At 41.7% G+C, this 23,354-nt stretch overlaps 1 long non-coding RNA gene across 1 annotated transcript in view; it reads left to right on the forward strand.

The window, feature by feature from the left end:
* LOC132711916 (uncharacterized) overlaps window positions 1-23,354 on the forward strand; it is a 33,285-nt gene that overhangs the window by 9,156 nt on the left and 775 nt on the right. The window contains exon 2 of the long non-coding RNA XR_009622637.2: window positions 8,607-8,685. This is a non-coding gene — a long non-coding RNA (uncharacterized LOC132711916). The remainder of the gene's footprint in view (window positions 1-8,606; window positions 8,686-23,354) is intronic.

A 23,354-nucleotide genomic window follows, 5' to 3' on the forward strand; every position in this document is an offset into this window, starting at 1 on the left:
AACTATTGATCCAGTTAAATCCTTTATGAGTTTCTTAACGCTCTCTAAAACAAGTAACCGCTGTCAAATCCTTTTTTTCTGAGTCCCCTAAGCTAGTTCTCCACTAAGTAATGAAGAGCTTCCCTTTGTCCTAGATCACTTGAGACTTATCCCAAAATCAGAATTGAATCCTTCCCACGGGATCTCGCTAACAAGTGCGACTTTACTACCTCTTTTCTTCTAGATAGTTTTATTGTCTTTGTTGCTTTCTTTAACCGTATCCTTGGTGCTTTAAATCCCAGAATGGCCAGCGTTGACTTCTCAGCAATATCCTTTTGTTGAACAACTAGTACTCTTGCCGCAGCTCTTTTTTTTTTCTTTTTTTCAAGGATTCAATTTGTGCTTTCTAGCTTTGGACTTCCAAGCTCAGTCATTTGATGCAGCAGCAAAAATAAGGTCCTTCGGGGGAAAAAAAAAAGAAGTTCAGAGATTTCCAGCATGAAAGCAGTTGATCAGTGGATATCGTGGGAGATGAAATTGGAGGGAGAGAAACCTCATTGTGAATTTTACTCCAATTATACTCCAATTATACTCCAATCTTGCTGGAAAGTGAGTGAACATAACTTCTTAAACGAGTGTCTGTCAGTTCTGTGGTTACTTTTTATGGAAGTTGCTCCATACAGGAGTAAATCCAGTATAATAAAGGCATTGTCCATTGTAAGAATGCCCCATCAATTCCCATTTATGGATACATTCTGCTGCATCCATCTCTATTTATTGATAATTGGATGACTAGTATCTATCTCTTCCCACTTATTACTATAACCATGTTGCTTGTATCTTTCAATTATATTGTTTTTATTTGTTTCTTAGAATGATTTGATAGCTTATTAGTAACCTTGACTAAGTGTTGTATCTTTTTATTCTTGATGAATGTATTTTATTCTCCTTATGTACACTGAGAGCATATACACCAGAGACAAATTCCTTGTGTGCCCAATCGCACTTGGCCAATATTCTATTCTATTCTATTCTATTCTATTCTATTCTATTCTATTCTATTCTATTCTATTCTATTCTATTCTATTCTATTCTACTCTACTCTACTCTACTCTACTCTACTCTACTCTACTCTACTCTACTCTGTTCATACATCCATTTACAATATATTACAAATGCTAGACATTACAGCAACTCTGAAGTTAGAAGTCACTAAAATACGGATGGCATAGATTCATAAGTTTGTTTAATTTACTGTTGACAAAACAAAGACAAGAGCAAAGTCTACCTCCTATAAAGTTGCTTTGGAGAGCGAGATGGGTGGCATATACATTTAATAAGTAAAGTACGCGGAACGCAGGCGAGCGAGCAAAGGGCATGTGTGGAAGGCCGGACGCATGCGCAAAGCGAGCTTGTGCGCGCCCAGGGCAAAGCAGTGGTAAAGGTAAGTGAAACCCACCCCTTTTCATTACCCAAACTAGATAATATCATCACATGGTCACTGATGATCTTACCAAGTTTGGGTCATGAAACATCTGCCAGAAAACAGCCAAGCTCAGAGAGCACCAAACATCCCCTCAGACCTTACTTACATGTTTAGATCATGTGCCATTCAAACCTAGAAAATGGGATTTTACCTCAGAGGGTTTTTACCTCAGAGGGTGTGAACACATCAGTTGAATTTCTGAAGTCCAGCTAGATGCCTTCTACCTAATCCAATATGGTTTTCTAGTCTCCCCTGATCACCTGCGGCTCTCCAACATTTTAGAGGATTTTCTTTTTTTCTTTCTTTTTTTCCCCCTGTCCCATTAAGTTCATTTGTTTCTACTGGAGATATCACAGCAGGAATCAGTTACATATAAAGTGCTCTGTCAATGTTCTCTAGCTTGAGAAGCACAGAGAACATTTTCAGACACCTCGGTAATGCTTTTTTTTAAAAAATCTCTCTGTCGTTACTAAGGGGAAAATCAATCTGCAAAGACATATGAAATATTGTGTTACTAATAAAATGGGAATTAGACACTAATAGAAGAATGTTCTTTTGTGATCAAAGAGGCTGATTTGCAGGGACGATAATATATGGATATCTTCTGATTGTCTACCTTGGATGTTACTTCAGGTAGAATGAAGTCTATGGTCTTTTTGTAATACGGAAGGAAGAATAAAGCATACGCATAGAATTATAAACGACCCATTCTTATGGTTCTTATTTTTCTTTTGTGCAAATAGATTTACCCATATATATTTTAGCAAGTACATGTTCTCATACTTCAGGAGGCGTCTAAGCTTTCTCCTCTGCTTCATGATTATTATTGTTCTGCTTTCATTTGAACATCTTATGTGGTTCTACCTCATATGTTCAATTTACCTCAGATGTACACACAAACATGTCTACCCCAAACACACATAGCTAATACCCCATGAGCGTGCAAGATGGATTGCACACTGTAAAATCTACAATGACAAGAGTTCATGGAGGATCAGCTACCTGAATGAAATGATGAAAGGGGGTCTTTGCAAGTTACAAAGACATGCCTTGTTAATATATATCACATCACCATTAATAACTGCTCACAACCGAAGGAATATTTACTATACAAATGTACAGAGTTCCCAAATAGTATTATTATTTCTTCTTCTTCTTCTTCTTCTTCTTCTTCTTCTTCTTCTTCTTCTTCTTCTTCTTCTTCTTCTTCTTCTTCTTCTTCTTCTTCTTCTTCTTCTTCTTCTTCTTCTTCTTCCTCCTCCTCCTCCTCCTCCTCCTCCTCCTCCTCCTCCTCCTCCTCCTCCTCCTCCTCCTCCTCCTCCTCCTCCTCCTCTTCTTCTTCTTCTTCTTCTTCTTCTTCTTCTTCTTCTTCTTCTTCTTCTTCTTCTTCTTCTTCTTCTTCTTCTTCTTCTTTCTCCTCCTCCTCCTCCTCCTCCTCCTCCTCCTCCTCCTCCTCCTCCTCCTCTTAATTCTTCTAATTCTGCTTGCTTATCTGGCTATAAAATCCTGAGATTTATACTGTCATATACATCCTTTTTTAAAAAAGAAGAAGCAATGGCAGGCTAGCTGCATTTAAACTACCCTATTCATCTTCAGCTCAGCTTTCCCATCACAGACTTAGCCAAATTGGCTGATTTTCCACACCATGCTGAATCAGAAGACACGGACCAAGGTCAACCCTAACCCAAATTTAGAAGAGTAATTTATTGAATGCATCTTCTGCCAGACCTTACAAGGTAAAGCATATCATACGAACAAAGGCAGAATGGATCTTCTTCAAACTGGGATGGAAAACTACCTAGTACCCTAAACTTACAAAGTTGGTTGAGGGAAATGACCATCGTTCAATGACAGAGAGAACTTATTTTGTTTTAAGAAGTCTTCAGATTCTTCAGCTAGGACTGGGGGAGGAGGGGGAGAATTTGACTATCACTCTGAAGAATTTCATTGCTGCTGGGGCGTAACCAGTGGTGAAATCCAAACTTTTTTACTACCGGTTCTGTGGGTGTGGTTTGGTGGGTATGGCTTGGTGGGCATGGCAGGGGAAGGATACTGCAAAATCTCCATTCCCATCCCACTCTGGGGCCAGCCAGAGTTGGTATTTGCCGGTTCTCTGAACTGCTCAAAATTTCCGCTACCGGTTCTCCAGAACCTGTCAGAACCTGCTGGATTTCACCCCTGGGCGTAACACAGCTGAGGTGTGACAATCCACTGTGCCACGCGAATCACCTGAGAAGATATAGATGAGTAAAGTGCAGAGGTGGGTGGGCGGGCCCAGCTGATAATTGGAGCGAACCGGTTTGCTCCCAGCTGATCGTTGGAGCTACATGTTCGCCCGAACCGGTCCAAACCAGTAGAATCCCACCTCTAGAAATGCCATATGTCAATAATATCGACAGGGTGGGTGAATGGATTGACACAAAATATAGTTTCTTGTTTAAGCCTCTTCTTCTGGGCAGAATCTGAACCACAGCACCTCAATTAAAGCTGTTGTAAAGCTCTTGTTTAAATAATATTACGAAGAAGGATCCCTTTGGTGTTTCAAAGCATCCTTACGGTACTACTGAATGGCCCTCCATCCTAGGAAGTCTCTTCTTGGCTCCAAATCTGTTTTCCCCTTAATCTGCTTTTCTAAAGTTGGCATCCATTGATTCCAGCACTGTCCCCTGGAGCAGTTAAGAATAAGGTGTTGTTGTTGTTTTTTTTATCTTCTGCATGACAACCCCTTAGATTTCAAAATAACTATCAATTTATTTTTGCTTTTTTTTTTTGCTATTGTTCTGCCTTTGGTTTTATTGTGCTTGTTTATTTATCAGATTGCTATCCTGCCTTATTGCTGATGGCCTCAAGGCAACACCGCAATAACAAGATCAAAACAAAATATAGACCTCCATAGCAACTACTATTTTACCTTGAAAATAGCAGAGCAAAACAAACAAGCAAACAAACATATGAGACCAGCTGGTAAAAAAAAAAAAAAAAAAACAGTGAAGGCATCACTAAATTGCAAAAAGGTAATTTAAAGAGTCTTGGGCATCACTAAAAACCATAAATGCATTGGAGAACAGGATTGTCATTGCCTAGAGCATAAGGACTCATAAAAAATATAGTAGGCATGTAGGTCTAGGGAGAATTTTCAATATCTGAGAGCCACCACTGGAAAGTTCTTTTACCTGCCAATTGACAAAAGATCTAGTGGAAAGCTAGATTTACAGATTTACATTACAGTATATTTTTCATATCACATTGTACGAGCAAGAGGAAATGTGTTAAGGGTTCCATTCAAGATGTTTGTCTTGAGGTTGTGATTGGATTAGGGACTGATTATCTGATGGACTCATGAACTGGATTTTTTGATCTGCAAGAGAGGTTCTTCTGAAGATGCCCTTCTGCAGAATTCAATTTGTAAGATACAGGAAAATGAGTTAAATAAATAAATAAGGTTCATTTACGTTAGAAAATTCTGGGAAGTAGAATGTCCATTTCTAACTGATGCTCGGGATACTCCAGTGCATGGAACTATTCTAGCTGCAATGTTTCTTGCTAGGAGTTATGTCAATCAAGGTTCAAAGACCCCAAAGTTATAGTCCAACTTTCAGAGCCATACATTGCAACTGGGAAAACCATAGCCTTGACTATACACACTTTTGTTAGAAGGGTGATGTCTCTGCTTTTTAGTAAACTGTCTAGATTTACCATAGCTTTCCTCCCCAGGAGCAAGCGTCTTTTAATTTCTTGGCTGCAGTCCCCATCTGCGGTGATCTTGGAGCCCAGGAAAATAAAATCTGTCACTACCTCCATTTCTTCCCCATTGATTTGCCAGGAATTCAGAGAGCCGGATGCCATGATCTTAGTTTTCTTTAATGTTGAGTTTCAAGCCAACTTTTGCACTCTCCTTCTTCACCCGCATCAAGAGGCTCTTTAGTTCCTCTTCACTTTTTGCCGTTAGAGTGGTATTATCTGCATATCTGAGATTGTTGATATTTCTCCCGGCAATCTTAAGACATTCTTACCTGAGCACAAAAAAATATTTGCTTATTGATTTTAGACTTTGCCATTTAAAATAATGAATGAATCATCTTTTTTTCTTTTTAAATGTCTGCATGACATTTTTTTAAAAAAATACTTGCGCTACCAGAGCAAAACAACGAAACAAATCAGTGCCTTTGATCGGATAAATTCTTGTTGTCTGCCCTGTTATAAATCTGGACTGAAGCTTTAATTGATGCAGAACATTGGGGCTAAATAAAATATAATGAAAACATTGATAGGGCTGGTTAGGCAGAGGTTATTTGCATTCCTTCTAAAATATTAATTGACCTGGCAGGAGGCCTGGCAAAATTTGAGAAGAGGGAGAGAGATAAAGAGTGGGGAAAAAAATGAGTTTTGAAATGTTCAGTGGCAGATGTGGCTATAAGAGATAGCTTCTATTGGAAAAACTATGTGAATTTTCTCCTTGCATGACATGCTAATCAATGACTTCAAAAAGCTGGCTTCTTCATAACACTAAAAGTTCTCAGTCTCCTGGGACAAATATATATCTAATGAAGACGTATTAGGGCACTCTATACTAAAAAAAAGGGGGCATTTTAGTATAATATAGAGAAATATATATTAATTGTGACAGATTTTATGCTGGGATTTTAGCCTCTGAATATAGCAGAGATTGGTTCTCACATTATCTGGAGCAAGAAAAGTCACTTGGTGCCCTCTAGATGTTTTGGATTACAATTCCTTATAAACCTCTGATTTGGTCAATCATTCAATCAATCAACTTTATTACATTTATTTAGTAATTGAAAAAAAGAAAAAAAAAACACAGAGAAAGTCCGAGGCAGCAAGTTTAGCAAATTAGCAACATCTAATCTTTACGTCTAGCTATTACTTTTAGTATATTATGTTATTTCCTAAAAAGTCTTCTTGAACTGACGCAAATGCTTTAGGTTGCTTTTACAGAAGCAGTAGATCTTGGATAACATATGAGACAGGATCTGCTTTATATTTTTCAAAACAACTGACCAGTTCCTTCTTAATCTCCTGAAATTTGTGAACAAACCAGGGGTGGGGGAGATATGAAGTGACATTATTTGTACTTTCACACTTACTGTGTTTTCCCAAAAATAAGACCTCCCCCGAAAATAAGACCTCCCTGAAAATAAGACTTCCCCTGAAAATAAGCCCTCCCCAAAAATAAGCCCTCCCCAAAAATAAGCCCTCTCCAAAAATATTTAATCACATACGCAGCTGGTCCCCGGCATTTCCTCTGATTAGGGTTAGGGAGACAGAGCTGGAAATCTGGTAAGACAGCAAGAGAAGCCCCATCTTGCTCCACGTGACCCAAAATAATAAGACATCCCCCAAAATAAGGCCAAGCACTTATTTTGGGGTCCAAAAATGTATAAGACAGGGACTTATTTTTGGGAAAACATGGTACTTAGTAAGGAAAGTGCTGACTGATCAGATGCTGGGAATTGTGGTCAGCCAGCAGCCTGTGGAGCTGGCAGCAGAGTTGGACAGTGAGGAGGCTGGTCCAGTCCTGGAGTCTGGGGAAGGCTCAGATGAGAGCTCTGCTTCAGAGGCAGAGATGGGGCCAGGGCCATCTGGGAGTTATGCGCTGACTCCGGAGCCTCCAGAGTCGGATATCAGAAAGGCAGAGGAACAGGGGAAGCCTGTTCCTAGTGCGCGCATGCGCAGAGCTGCCAGAAGGCAAGAACAGTTAAAACAAAAGGGACGACTCAGGAGTAAAACTTGGAGATGATTGGCCCCTCTGAGAAGACATAAAGGAAGAGTAAAGGCACATGGGCCTTTGCAGGAAGCAACGTTGTAGATGGTGTCAGTTAGTACTTTGAAGCTCTGTTTTTGACTCTGTGTTTCTGTGTGACCTTGCCAAGATAATTGCCAATTAGGTCTTTGGCAGCGTGTCAAAGAAGATCAAGGCGGGTGTTTACCAGCCTTATCCGAAGGTTAACTACCACTGGACTATATAGTCTAGTCATATAATCTTTAAAATGAGGATTTTTTTAAAAAAGAAACAACATTCTGGCAAATTTCAGCAAGCAAGCAAGAAAGCGAGGGAGAGAAGGAAGGAGAGAAGGAAGGAAACAGGAAGGCACCAGAATTGGATTACAGATTTCAATAACCCATTTCCACAAATCTATTTTGGAATAGATCACTAATGTTTTTGGCTTCTAGTTAGCGGCTGATGGATCATCCAATCCTTTTATATATTTATTAGATGTATTTTCCCCCCAAATGTGATGTATTAATTTTGAATGGGAGCAAGATCTATTCCAACTCTGAAGATACTCAGCCAAACACATGTTATTACTGCAGATACCTGTGAACAAATTTGACTGGCAAAATATTTTGGCATGTTCTGATGTTACAGCTGCTCTACTTATTGATTTTATAACAGCTCTGTTATTAGGTGGTTTACAGGGTCTCTGGTTGACAGTTCATTTCTTGTAATTATTTATTCATGGTATCTTCACCCATCCACCACACCGCTCTTCCAGTTTTTGACAAATCGTTTAATTATCTTATCATTATTATTATTATTGACAATTCCTTAAATAAAAGGGAAATTCGTTTACATTAGAAAATTCTGGGAAGCATAATACCGTGTTTCCCCGAAAATAAGACCCTGTCTTATATTTTTTTGAACCCTGAAATAAGCGCTTGGCCTTATTGCCATGCGCTCAAAAGCCCGATTGGGCTTATTATCAGGGGATGTCTTATTTTGGGGAAAACAGGGTAAATGTCCATTTCTAACTGATGCTTGGGATACTCCAGTGCATGGACCTATTCTAGCTGTAATGTTTCTTGCTAGGAGTTATGTCAACCAAGGTTCAAAGATCCCCCAGTTAAAATGTCTATATGTACAATGTCATTGTATCACTAACCTGTCTTTTTTTCCTATAAAATATTGCCAGGCATGAAAAAAAAACAAAAAAACAGATCTACACGGGAAGATCCAATTAAACTGTTTTATTGCTAAGCAGCCTATGCACAGGAATCTTCTCAACTAACAGTCTCTTCTAGGAGCTAGATAAGGGTCCACAGAATTCAAGAGAGATTGGACCTAGTCCACTTGTGACTATGTATGGATTCTAGGCTGATTCCTCTTTTAACTCCACCCTAGGTTCTACCACTCCTTCTCCTACAAACATTTAAGTCGGGTTGCACATTAGAAGGAGACCTCTTTGAGCATCTGCAGAAGGGTGAGTTTTAATTTCAATCAACTTCCCACTTCCCAAAGAATAGAAAATATAGTTGCAATTCTTATGTGGGAGTGAGTGGCAATGATCTTACTTATCAGGAGATCCAGAGGTGGTGCAGTGGTTAGAGTGCAGTACTGCAGGCTTCTTCTGCTGATTGCCGGCTACCTGCAATTTGGCAGTTTGAATCTCACTCAGCCTTCCATCCTTCTGAGGTGGGTAAAATGAGGACCCAGATTGTTGGGGGCCATAGGTTGACTCTGTAAATTGCTTAGAGAGGGCTGTCGAGCACTGTGAAGTGGTATATAAGTCTAAGTGCTACAACTATTTTCCTTCCTTCCTTCCTTCCTTCCTTCCTTCCTTCCTTCCTTCCTTCCTTCCTTCCTTCCTTCCTTCCTTCCTTCCTTCCTTCCTTCCTCCCTCCCTCCCTCCCTCCCTCCTTCCCTTCCCTTCCCTTCCCTTCCCTTCCCTATCCATCTATCCATCCATTCATCATTCCTCCCAGCTCAAGGTTGACTCAGCCTTCCATCCTTCAGAGGTGGGTAAAATGAAAATGCAGATTGTTGGGAGCAATATGCTGACTCTGTAAACCGCTTAGAGAGGGCTGTAAAAGCACTGTGAAGCAGTATATAAGTCTAAGTGCTATTGCTATCCTTAGTTGTTGTGTCTCCTGTCTTTCTTTAGTTTCATTTCCCCACTGATCTGCAGCATCCTTGGCTTTGTCTAATTAAATTAAACCTAGGGATCTGAATCTAATAATAGCCTATAAGTATCTGGAATCTTTGAGATAATGCAAGAAAGCCTGAAGCAAATATTGTAATAATTCTGCAATTATTAAAGGGTTAGGAGCTCTGTTGGAAACTTCTGTTCAACATAAACTACAATACCTCCCCCCCCAAAAAATGTAGCATCACTTTTGCCTAGTTAAAGATGTTTAAAGTTCCCTCCCACTTACTCATGGAGGAGGTTTCCATGAAAGACTGGAGATTACTCCACTAAGTGTTCACCGATCAATCCTATGTTATTTTAAAATTATTTCCCCCTGTTATTTACATCAATTCCCACAGACGGCCCGCCTAAATTCCTCTTCCTAATACTTAAAAGTCTATAATGCTAGTGGCTTTACTGTATTACAGCTTTTAAGTTGATGAATGTTTCTTTAGCATTTCGGAGGAATTGGTTAAAATGTATAATCCTGCTAGAAATTTCTGTCCTTTCACCAGATGGACATATCATTAAGTCTTGAAATGTCCTGTTCAAAAAAGAAAACGGGAGGGGGGGGAGGTGACTTATTTTGGGATCCAGACAGAAGAAATCCAAGTTGCCTGATTTTGCAACACGAAAGCACATTTTTGACCTTGGTTATGAGTGGATCCATGTATCAAATCTACATTTAAAAAACAAACAAAGATTATGAAATGTACTAAACAAGAGAAAATTAATTTGTGGGCTCCTTGGTGCTTTCCAAGCCTGTTGTTTTGCTTATAGACATTTCATTACCTAGCTAGACAATATCATCAGTGTGACTGAGTGAGAGGTGTGCTCCAGTGATGGGATTCAGCCGGTTCTGGCTGGTTCAGGCAAACCGGTAGTTAAATTGCTGGCTGGCTCCATCCCTCCCCTCCCCACCCCTTCCAGGAGTCCCCACGCGCCCCATTTTGGCTCCCAGGTAAGTGCAGGGAGGCCTCCTAGGCCCAAAACGGGGCACGGAGGGGTGGCGCATCCCTTCTGCGGCCTGTTTTTGCTCCTGGGGGGAGGGTGCAGGAAGCCGAGTCCTGTCTGTCACACCCTCTGGCCACACCCACCCTGGCCACGCCCACCCAGCCATTCATTAGGGCAGAGAACCGGTCATTAAATTATTTGAATCTCACCACTGATGTGCTCCCTGTTTATATACCTTTTATAAACTAGTTTAAATGCTTTATATAAACTTTTATAAACTTTGTAAGTTTTACCTACCTGAATGGCATTTACGTAGATAAAATTACTAGGCATCTTTAAAAACCAACAGTTCGTATTTCTGTTTCTTGAAGAATGTTTTTTTTTATTTTCCCCCAGTTCATTACTAGGAATGAAAATGAGGATTGTTTTTCTTTTTAAGGTTTGCATTTAAATGTGTATATTTCTCCTTTTTTTTTTTCCTTTTTGGTTGTTTTGTCTTTGTTTTGAGCTAAAGACGAACCGCAGTTCAGTCACGCCTGAGATTTTTTATTTCCTCAAATGCTAGTCTTCATTTAAATAATGGTAAATAGTGATGAAAATCGCATTCAAAAATTGGTTGTGTGTGTTGGGGGGGGGGAAGCTGAGATGCTCGCACATTTGAATATTGCTTTTTTTTTTAAAAAAAAGTCTGGAACCTATCTGGAAAAGGGATCAATTTGAGATGGAAATGTTTAAAAAACAGAAAGTGAAGGTGACAGATTGCCCTTCATTATCGGAGAGGCTTTCTATAACGAGCGAGTTTGTCATGTATAATCAGAAAAATATAGCAACAGATCATGGGACAGAATTGCCAGTATGTGCTGCATAATGCATATCTTAAAGTGAGTTGTGTACATTTTTGTGGACTTTTTTTTTTTTTTTGCCTTGCTCTCTCATCTCTTTCCACTGCGGGTTTCTCTCTTGTTGTTTTTTTTTCCTCTTGTCTGCAAAATATGAACTGTACCTTTTCCCGCCCAGCGAGGCCTGTCTGTTAGAAGTGATTACATGAGTAAACTTCTCTGTGGTGTATTTAATAATGATGTGTCTGATTCTCCTTGCAATTCACGGGAATGATTTCTGTCCCGAGTTAAGCTCCTTAAAATTTACATCTCTCTTTTTTTTCCTCACAAAGTGTCAGCGATGGGTGAGCTTTTCCAGCTAGGCACGTCGTGCCTTGCTAAATTAAATTTTGCTTTTCAGCGTGAAGTTAATTGGCGCTTACTGACACTAAAGACCAATTACGGTCGTGATTCCTGTTGTGGTGTTAGTTTCTTATCAGGCTTCCAGAGAGGAAGGGAATTTGCAATTCTTTTTGCAACTGGCATAGCCCATTTCGACAGCCTTCTCGGTTAGAACTGCACTTAAACAGGGAGGAGGAAGAAGAGGAGGAGGAGATGGGTGGAGAAGAAGAAGAAGATCAATTAAGAAGGTGAAGATGGAGAAAGGGGAGGAGGAAGAGGAGGAAGGGTGGAAGGGAGAAAAAGGAGGAGGAGGAAGGGAAGGGAGGAGGAGGAGGAAGGGGGAAGAGAGAAGAAGAAGGAGAAAGGAGGAGGAGGAGGAGGAAGGGAGAAGGAGGAGCAGAAAAGGGGAAAGGAGAAGAAAGGAGAAAGGAGGAGGAGGAGGAAGGAGAAAGGAGGAGGAGGAAGGGAGAAGGAGAAGCAGAAAAGGGGAAAGGAGAAGAAAGGAGAAAGGAGGAGGAAGAGAAAGGAGAAAGGAGGAGGAGAAGGAGGAGGAAGATGAGGAGGAGATGGGTGGAGAAGAAGATCAATTAAGAAGGTGAAGATGGAGAAAGGGGAGGAGGAAGAGGAGGAAGGGTGGAAGGGAGAAAAAGGAGGAGGAGGAAGGGAAGGGAGGAGGAGGAGGAAGGGGGAAGAGAGAAGAAGAAGGAGAAAGGAGGAGGAGGAGGAGGAAGGGAGAAGGAGGAGCAGAAAAGGGGAAAGGAGAAGAAAGGAGAAAGGAGGAGGAGGAGGAAGGAGAAAGGAGGAGGAGGAAGGGAGAAGGAGAAGCAGAAAAGGGGAAAGGAGAAGAAAGGAGAAAGGAGGAGGAAGAGAAAGGAGAAAGGAGGAGGAGAAGGAAGAGGAAGATGAGGAGGAGATGGGTGGAGAAGAAGATCAATTAAGAAGGTGAAGATGGAGGAAGGGGAGGAGGAAGGGTGGAAGGGAGAAAAAGAAGGAGGAGGAAGGAAACGGAGGAGGAGGAATAGGAAGGGGGAAGAGAGATGAAGGAGGAGAAAGGAGGAGGAGGAAAGGAAGGGAGAAGGAGGAGCAGAAAAGGGGAAATGAGAAGAAAGAAGAAACAAGGAGGAGGAGGAGGAGGATGACTGTGGCATTTTTCTTATAAATTGCATCTCTGCCCCTGTTGTTAGCTTGGTCACCTCAAATTAGCATTCCAATCCAAAATAAAGGAAATGAGACAGTTATGTGTCTCTGTACCAGTGATAAACAATAATGATGTATATGACCTCTTGTAGACCTACTCTTGGGAATGGTTAGACACTTGTCATTACTGTAATTTGCTGACTAAGTACCAATATAATATTTAGAAGGGAGTTAATTTGTACTGTCACATCAGAGATGTGCACGTGGATGGAATGCTCAATTGGTCGCCACTGACAAATGTAGTGGAAACTCTGTTTGCCTGGAGCTCACGGCCCCATCTCAGATTCTTTAGAATAGAATAACAGAGTTGGAAGGGACCTTGGAGGTCTTCTAGTCCAACCCCCTGCTTTAGGCAGGAAACCCTACACCACTTCAGACAAATAGTTATCCAACATCTTCTTAAAAACTTCCAGTGTTGGAGCATTCCCAACTTCTGGAGGCAAGTTGTTCCACTGGTTAATTGTTCTCACTGTCAGGAAATTTCTCCTTAGTTCTAGGTTGCTTCTCTCCTTGATTAGTTTCCACCCATTGCTTCTTGTCCTGCCGTTTCATTACCAAACTAGATAAAGCCATCAGTGTAGCATCATCAGTGCACTGATGATGTTACCAACTTTGGTAATGAAACGTCTGACAGAAAACCAAAAGGCTCAGGTAGCACCAGGGATCCCATAAACTACAGATAGGAATGAAAAGCTGGATTCAAATATTCATTTCAAACACACACACACACACACACACACACATACACACACGCATACACATACAAGTTCTTGCAAGTTACACTTACAAGTTCAGTGTAGTTTGATTTCTTTTCAGTGTATTTATCCTGAACGATATAGATGAATGCATTGAAGTAACTTCTCATATTAAAGCATGAAAGCTGGGCATTTGAAGAGAGTGTGACTGTTCTTCTAATCTTTCAAATGTTATAAGAATATGGTTATCAGACAGATTTAGGAGGTTTCAGGAAGTTTTGGAAGAAATATTATGAAACAAAAAAAAACAAACAAAAAAACAACAACATATGTTTCTCTAAGTCAGATGTCTATGGAGATTTGCAGTCATCTAGGTCATGGTTGTCCCAAATGTGCTTTTTCAAAAGGCAACTGGACTTTCTTGTTGTTGTTTTTTTCCCTTGAAGATGTTTTGCTTCTCATCCAAGAAGCTTGTTCAGTTCAGTTCAGTTGCAGAACTGGAATGGATGATGTTCTGATTTAGGCTTCCTTGGAAAGTATAAAGCACAATCTTAGTCCCACAAAAACCTCTTTTATTTATACAACTGTAAATTGCTTTCATTTACAGTCCCCAAGACTTGATAAACAGTCTTTCAGAGGAAGGTTATCAACACTCACCTATCTAGCGTGGAACGCTGCCAGAGAGCTAATTTCCAGATGCAGGGCAAGGCCAAACTTGGCACAGAGTCACAAACAAAATTTTGAAATCTTGAATCAGCCAGATGAACTAATTGCTTCCTGCAAAAGCTCACGTCCCGTTCACTTCTCTTTTATGTCTTATGAGAGGGGCCAATCATCTCCAGGCCTTACTCCCAAGTCGACCCTGTTTCCTTAATTATTCCTGTCTCCTGGCAGCTCTGCACATGTGCACACTGGGAACAGGCTTCCGCTGTTCTTCTGCCTCGCTGCTGTCAGACTCTGGAGGCTGCACATAACTATCAGATGGCCTTGGCCCCCTCTCTGGTTCCGACTCAGAGCCATCATCCGAGCCTTCCCCAGCCCCCAGGACTGGCCCAAGTTCCTCCCCAACCTCCTCACTGTCCGACTCTGCTGCCAGCTCTACTGGCCATAACAGATGACAAACAAATCATCTTCAAGAAAACAAAGAAAGCCTAGTTGCCTTTTTGAAAAAGCACCTTTGGTTCTCTAAGCCAGGTATATAGAAAAAGACTCATGTTTCCCTCAAATGAACATTACTGGTTTGTTATATTTTTGTTGCCAATAACCGCCTTTTGCCAGTCACCTCCTAGTGCCAGTCCTTCTTCAAACACATTTCAGAGAGAGAGAGAACAGCACTGTCGATTGGAGAAAAGAAGAGAAGAAAAAAAAAGAGCAGTGTGCCAGAGTAGCAGGCCAATCAATCAGAATGTTAATGACGGATCACGAAGCACATTTGTTGACAAATATAACACAGGGTGATATGCCAGCACAACCAAATGTGCTTTTTGCTCTCTTCAATTGCCAGCTGTGAAATGTTGCTTCCAACCTGGAATTTATGGATTGGAATACAATGAGGCCTGCCCTCCATCAAGCATCTGCTTTGCAGCAGGTGTATTCTGCAAGCCACCCAGTCGAAATTCATTCCTATTGTAGAATTCATTTTAGCTGTAACTCACTTAGCTTTTCTGGGCTGGTTCCTACCACTTACAGAACTCTAAGTTCTATAAGTAAACCTGTAAACATGTTTGTTATGTTTCTTTCTCTCTTTTTTTTCGCTATAGTATTTGAAAGTTAGTCCATGAGCTTTGGGTTATAGGCCAGTGATGTCTAACCTTTTGGCCATCGCATGCCAGGAGGGGGGGCGGGGAGGTCACACGCATGCATGTCCACACCCATAATTATTTTTATCCCACTCCTGCACATGCGCGCACAACCCCCCTCCCCCTGCTCCTGACACATGATAGCCCGGTAAACCCATTTTTCTTTCTCAGCTGGCTCCAGGGCCTCTCTAGGAGTCTGGGGAGGGCAAAAACGGCCTTCCCCACCCCTCTGGAGTTCCTCTGAAGTCCGGAAACAGCCCATTTGACAACTTCCAGTCCCACCAGAAGTTGTCAAATGGGCTGTTTTCCGGAGGAACTCCGTGGGGTGGGGGGAGGGGTAAAGGCCGTTTTTGCCCTCCCTAGACTCCTAGAGTGGCCCTGGAGGCTGGGGACAGCAAAAACTGGGCCTTCGGGTCCCACCGGAAGTTGTCAAATGGGTTGTTTTCCAGAGGACCTCCGGGGGGGGGGGAAGGCTGTTTTCACCCTCCCCAGACTCCTAGAGAGGCCCCTTTTTAATTTGTACACATAACTTAGAGAAACGCAAAGCTTTCACCAATCAGTAGATCTCAATGTTAACCTTGTGTGTGCAGAGCCAATGGGAAAAAAATTCAAGTTGTTGTTGTGGCCTGCCGGTGGCCAGTGGAGCTGGCAGCAGAGTCAGACAGTGAGGAGGTTGGGGAGGAACTTGGGCCAGTCCTTCTAGGGAAAGCTCAGATGAGGGCTCTGCATCGGAGGCAGAGAGGGGGCCAAGGCCATCTGATAGTTATGTGCAGCCTCCAGAATCTGACAGCAACGAGGCAGAAGAACAGCGGGAGCCTGTTCCCAGTGTGCGCATGCACAGAGCTGCGAGACGACAAGAACAAATAAGAAAACAGGGTCGACTTGGGAGTAAGGCTTGGAGATGATTGGCCCCTCCCATAAGACATAAAAAGAAGAGCAAATAGGATGTGAGCTTTTGCAGGAAGCAATTAGTTCATCTGCCCAATTCAAGATTTGAAAATTCTGTTTGTGACTCTGTGCCAAGTTTGGCCTTGCCCTGCGTCTGGAAATTAGCTCTCTGGCAGCATTCCACGTGAGATAGGTGGGTGTTGATAACCTTCCTCTGAAAGACTGTTTATCAAGCCTTGGGGACTGTAAATGAAAGCAATTTACAGTCGTATAAATAAAAGAGGTTTTGTGGGACTAAGACTTTGCCCCATGCTTTCCAAGGAAGCCTAAGTCAGAACACTTGTTAAAAATGTTCAGTTGGTCCTGTTGTTCTCTCTTTTGGAGAACAGACATAACGAAGAAGGGATGATTGGTAATCTGTGAGTTTTATATTCAAACGCTCTCGGCAATTCTGTTGATGAGATGAGAGTTTTTGGAACTAGAGTTGGAAATAAACCTCATTTCAGCTGTCCTGGTTTATCTACTGCTGGATCCCGATACTCACACCTGCTCCCTTTAGTTGGTTGGTCTCCCTTGTGCTTTGGACACATGTTAGTGCTTAGTTCTAATAGACGCTTCCGTCGGGCAGCCCCGTACACATTCTGAAAATTACACCATCAGCTTCTCCCTTTCTCACTTAGAGACTCATCAACCCCATCCAGCAAGCTTCGGCTTTTCCAACTGGCCAGAGAAAGGACTCAGAAAGGGAAGCCAAATCAAACAATCGTTTGCAGAAAAATAAAACCGGCAACTTGACAAACTTATTAAGCCCAGCAAAAAAAATAAAAAAGAAGCTCATCCAAATGCAGAGGCATCCTGCAAAAGGTGCAGAATGTAGAGAGCAGAGCTTTTACTTTAGTGTTATTTTTAATCTAGAGTCCCCTTGAGGAAGCACTCATCTTTAGCTGGGACAGATCAGGAGAGGGGAGATTTGGATGGGAAACAGGGAACAGTAGGTAAGCATTTAAAATTTATTATTATTAGGCAATCTGACTGTTACTGAACATCAAGCAGATGTTGTGCGTTATAATATATTCAATTTAAATCTCCATGAAATGCTTCTCGCATTTTTTTTCCCCACCTGTATGTGAGATAAGGCACGACGAGTCAGCATTTCATTTAACAACCACTTTATTTAACAACCGAGTTGCTGGTCCCAGCTTTGGTCTCTAAACAAGGATGACCTGTTGTTTCCAAACTAAAATTTTACCGACTTCAGGGTGGGTGGAAAACTATGTCTACAAAATCATATTTAAATATAGAGTTTAGTTAAATGCTGGTAACTTTTTTCTGTTTAAAAAATAAATTTAGCTGGGGAATGGAGAGCCAGTTTGGAGTAGTGGTTAAGGCCAGGGGTGGGCTTCAAAAATATTAGGAAGGGGTTTTCTGTCCAGTTGCTGGGTGGGCGTGGCCATGGTGGGCGTGACCTAGTCAGCCTCCTGCACCACAGCATGGGGCAGGGGTGGGTTCTAAATTTTTTTACTACCGGTTCTGTGGGCGTGGCTTATTTTGTGGGTGTGGCTTGGAGGTCATGTGAATAGGTGGGCGTGGCTAGCTGGTCAGAGTCATTTCTGGAAGGTCCTCACACTTACAACCAGTCCTCGCCCTTACGACCTGGCTCATTTGTTTGCTTTTAACAGTGATCAGCTGTAGGACGGCCCTTTGAAGCCCCGCGGCAAGAGTTTAAACAATTTTTTTCCCTCTAGTCATCAGCTGGGACTCAGGAGGCAGCAATAGATTGGGGGTGGGACCAAATAAAAGGTAAGAATAACATGGGGGGGAGGGCGGGGGGGAGAACCGGTTCGGTGATGTCATATCATCACCGCTACCGGCTCGGCCAAACCGGACCGGGAGGAACCCACCACTGGCATGGGGGGCATTCTTTGCCCTCCCTGGACTCCAGAGCCTCCGGGAGGGTGAAAACGGCCTCCCCAGAATCTGGAGGGCGCCTTCCCGAACTTCCGGTAGGCCTGTTTTTTGACCTCCCTGAGCCTCCGTGCATGCCCTGCACTTAACTGCATCCAAAATGGGCTGCATGGGGACTCCTGGGAGGGGTGGGGCAGGGTGGGAGGGGCCAGCCAGGAGTTGGATTTGGCGGTTCTCCGAACCGCACAGAATCTTAGCTAGAGGTTCTCCGGAACCTCTGCGAACCCCCAGCAGCCCACCCCTGGTTAAGGCTAGAAACTAGAAGACAGTGAGTTATAGTTCGGTCTTATGCACAAAGCCAGCAAGGTGACCTTGGGCCAGTCACTTTCTCTCAGCCCTAAGAAGGAGGCATTGGCAAAGCACTTCTGAAAAACCATGCCAAGAAAACTTGTAGGGTTGGATATGATGGGACGAAAGAAAAAAAAAATAGCTGGAAAATATATGCACATCTAATGACCGATTTTGCTTATGATTCACAATTGTCCCACAAATTAAACAGGGTTGCCTTATTTTGTGAAATGCGCTATTTCCCCAAATGTACACATTTGCTACTTTAAAAGAAGGCTGGGAAACGGTGACATTTAATTGTAACATTTGCAAAACTCTAGCTTTCAGAGATGAACCCCGTTGCAATTCCTGCATTAGACTCTGAATGTATGAAGCCATGCGATTTCCTATTTAATGTGAACCAATTTATTTCTCTCTTCCACTTATTGTAGAAGTAGCGCGCACTTTCTTTACTCTTTTGACTTGCCAATGCCTTCTGATACACGAGAACAATCAGAAATTCCCTGAAATTCAGGAATGATTAGGACTACAACCAGAAAGAAGAATAAGCTGCTTAGTCTTCTGTAGTCCTTGGAGTCTTGGCTGCAGTAGGAGTAATCTAAGAGAAAGCCTTGATGTGTTGGCGAAATTGAGTACCTAGACATTCCTTCATATTAAATAAGCACTTCTAGCATGAAGAGAAGCAGATGGTTAAGGGGGTAGGGGCTGCCCTTCCTTTTGGCAGAGACACTGTTGTCTTTTGGCAACAGGAACTGGTATATTGTAAGGACAATCTTATTACATGAAGATCTTTCCTTTTTTGACAGGATCTGTTACATCTGTTTGCTTTATAGTTGTATATGGAGACATGCAGGAAATGAACTGAGAATCTGGATTTATGAGGCAGAGGGAGGGGAAGAGGAAGGGGAAAGGAAAAAGAAACGAAAGGAAGAAAGGAAGTATAATGGGATGGGGAAGAAAGGAAAGGAGGAAGGGAAGGAGGAAGGGAAGGGAAGGGAAAGAAAAGAAAAGGAAAGGAAGGGAAGGGAAAGGAAAGGAAAGGAAAGAAAAGGAAAGGAAAGGCTTCATAACAATAAAATAGTCAACTCAGTTGATCAGAGCCCTAAGTTATAACATCTGGCTGTACAAATTGAACTACTCAGAGTAATGTTTACTTATTAAGAACTTCCTTCCTTCCTTCCTTCCTTCCTTCCTTCCTTCCTTCCTTACATACATACATACATACATACATACATACATACATACATACATACATACATACAGTATTACCAAAAGGCAACTGAAAGCTTGGGAGATAGGAGTATCTGATAACATGATTGTGTTGACTGTCACTGGGTGTTGTGCCATGTGATTCTTGACAAGTGTATCTTGTCTTTTTATGTACACTGAGAGCATATGCACTAAAGCATTGGGTGTCCAATCACACTTAGCCAATAAAGAATTCTATTCTATTCTATTCTATTCTATTCTATTCTATTCTATTCTATTCTATTCTATTCTATTCTATTCTATTCTATTCTATTCTATATTGTACATTATTGTAGCACTACAAAGTTTTGTTGCAGTTGTTTGAATGCCAGTGTTCCCAAATTCCTTTGTGGAGAAGATTTCTTTGTGTGCATCTAATTCATCAATTAAAGGCAGGGAATATCTCAAGACTTGGCTTACTTTCCTTCTCATTTCCCCCCCAGTATTGTCCTGTTTGGCATCTTTTGTGTATGACACTTTCTATTTATTGCTTGGAAGAATGATGCTTCTTCTTGGCTTCGTAATTGAGCTGACAGTGATGGCATTTATGCCACCAGCAACATCCTGGAAGGATGGCACTGGTGGTGGATTATCAATGAGAATGGAGTTTGCCAGCACACAGCTTTTAGTGCTAAACAGCTAACTCTGAGCCAGGTCATTTCAATGACACTCATGCAATTTGCTAAGCAGATAGCAAAGAAACAAAATCGCCAACAAAAATACATTATCCCTATAAAATTACTTTGTCGATTTGGCTGATAACAAAGCCTTGGCCACGCAGCAATAACCACCCAAGGAGGTTACATCATGGTGACCCAAAATAACTTACCTAGACACATAAAATATGCATACCGAGAGTTGTGGAGAAAGCAACAAAGGGGCGATAGAGATGTGAGATTAAATGTGTCTTTTGCACTTAAGCATGCAAGGTTTTTTATTATTATTATTTTAAAATGCAAATAACACCAGCTGGACATTCTGATAATTACTGGAAGTGCAACAGGCCTGGAAAATGAATCTAACTCTTCTCTGTTGGCTGCAGTCTTGAGAAAAGCTCTCCTTTGCTTTATGCATTAGATGTCATAGGCACTTTAGTAATAGCAATAGCACTTAGACTTATATACCGCTTCATAGTGGTTTACAGCCCTCTCTAAGCAGTTTACAGAGTCATCCTATTGTCCCCAACAATCTGGCTCCTCATTTTACCCACCTCGGAAGGATGGAAGGCTGAGTCAACCTTGAACCTGGTGAGATTCGATCTGCCAAACTGCTGGCAGCCGGAGATCAGCAGAAGTAGCCTGCAGTACTGCACTCTAACCACTGCACCACCACTTTCCAGTCAATCACCTACCGTTTACAAGGGATATTCCTTAAAAATATAATAAGCTCCCCCCCTCCCCATTTTCTCTTTTTGGCACCTGAAATTTTTAACTTTGCTTTCCTAGTCTGGTCTACTTTGAAGAGATGACATCAATCTTGCTTGTCTGAAATCACCTCTCACATGTCTCTCCTTACCTTCTGGAGATCTAGAGAGGATCATATCTGAGACTTAAATGGGGTCTGTTCCAGGGCAGGGAGAGTGGAGTGGCATTTTTTCCCATGGTTTGGACTCTAACCGTCAATTCATACACTGTAAGATAGCTAGAGCCATGGAGGCGCAGTGGTTAGAATGCAGTACTGCAGGCTACTTCTGCTGACTGCCAGCTGCCTGCAGTCTGATTCTCACTGGCTCAAGGTTGACTCAGTCTTTCATCCTTCCGAGGTGGGTAAAATGAGGAGCCAGATTGTTGGGACAGTACGATGACTCTGTAAACCGCTTAGAGAGGGCTGTAAAGCACTGTGAAGCGTTATGTAAGTCTAAGTGCTTTTGCTATCTATTGCTATTCTCCTCCTCCTCCTCCCCCTCCTCCCCCTCCTCCTCCTCCTCCTCCTCCTCCTCCTCCTCTATTGCTTTTGCTATCCTCGGAGATTAGAATAGCCCCGACCCTGTTGGCTTTTCACAAAGTTTTTAAAAACTTGGCAATGTATCCTGGTCGGGGTCTCAGAATGTCCTAAGGGTTCCGTTATTTGGCTTTATTATTACCTGAAGAATCATTACAGCTTCCATTTGTACTTATTTATTTCATAAATGTTTCTATTGTTTTAATGCTTTTAAAAATAAATGTTTTATAAGGGTAGAATTGTAAAGCTGTCCAGAGTTGCTTGGTTGAGTTGGGCAGCTATGGAAATCAAATAATGCAGTACTGCAGGCTAACTCACTGCTCACTCCAGGAGTTCGAATCTCACCAGGCTCAAGGTTGACTCAGCCTTCCATCCATCCGAGGTGGGTAAAAATGAGGACCCAGATTGTTGGAGGCAAAAGGCTGACTCTGTAAACCGCTTAGAGAGAGCTGTAAAAGCACTATGAAGAGGTATACAGGTCTAAGTGCTATTGATATTTTGCCTTTTCCGAAGCTGATCACCTTATACATTTAAATAAAAATCAACACCATTTAAAATGTTTAATTCAGAAGGAACTCCATGTTCACTTGCAGGAAAATAAGAATCAGCTTTCTCCCCACTCACCATAAAAAAAACGTTTGTAATATTTCAAACCACTTTTTTTTTTATTTCACCTGAAATTCTTCTCAAGCTGTTAAGCTGAGTATGCGTATCCCAAAATGGTGGCAATGAAAGATCCCTCAGGTCAAAAAGGAGGTTGAAGGAAAGAGAACCCGAGAAACAAGTGAAATAAAACCTTCTCATAGTTTTCAGATATTAATGTCTGAGATTTTTATCTAAAGTACCCCATTCATCTTGAACTTATATGGAAATTTCCAAAGGGCAATTTTCTTCTTGTGGCAAATTTGGCCTTGGTAGAATCAAATGAAATTTCCTTCTAGTTCCTCCCCTGTGTATGGCAGCCTTTTTGTAGACACCGTATGTTAATGATATACAGAGATAACTTCTTTCCGCATGCAAATGGTATATAATGTACTAGTAGAAATGCAAGGCAGGAAGAAAATTCTGTCAAATTGACTTTGACAGAATTCAAGGTTGGTTCAAGGGAAAATGGTCTCTTAAAAAAAAACGTTTTCAAAACTTGAAAAAATAAAAACCCGAACCCCTGGATGAGGATCCATGTTGATTCTGCTGTGCCATGTACAGATCCTTTATTTATTTATTTATTTATTTATTTATTTATTTATTTATTTATTTATTTATTTATTTATTTATTTATTTATTTATTTATTTGTCCAATTTATATGCCGCCCTTCTCTGTAGACTCAGGGCGGCTTACAATGCATTATAGCAATAGCCTATGCAATACTGTTATGTATATACCTGCTTATTAGGGCTTTTGCCCCCCACCCCCACCCCCGAGCGGTGTTGTTCTATACAAAGCTGGCTTATTGCTCCCACAATCCGGGTCCTCAATTTACCTACCTCAAAAGGATGGAAGGCTGAGTCAACCTTGAGCCTGGTGAGATTTGAACTCGCACTAATTGCAGGCAGCTGGCAGCTAAGTGCTAGCACTTAACAGCACTTAGTCCGCTGTACCACCGAGGCTCTTTTATCTCAGAAACTGGACTTTTTTCTCGTATTTGCTTAACTGTTTGTACATGTGTGTGTATACACTTATGCATGCATGCATGTGCACACACACTTATACTCTTACATGTGCACATTCCCTGACATTCCTACTGCAGAGTAAACACTTTGGTTTTGAA

Source organism: Pantherophis guttatus, chromosome 12 (genome assembly GCF_059756535.1).
Source record: "Pantherophis guttatus breed Tessera chromosome 12, ASM5975653v1, whole genome shotgun sequence".
Classification (NCBI taxonomy): domain Eukaryota; kingdom Metazoa; phylum Chordata; class Lepidosauria; order Squamata; family Colubridae; genus Pantherophis; species Pantherophis guttatus.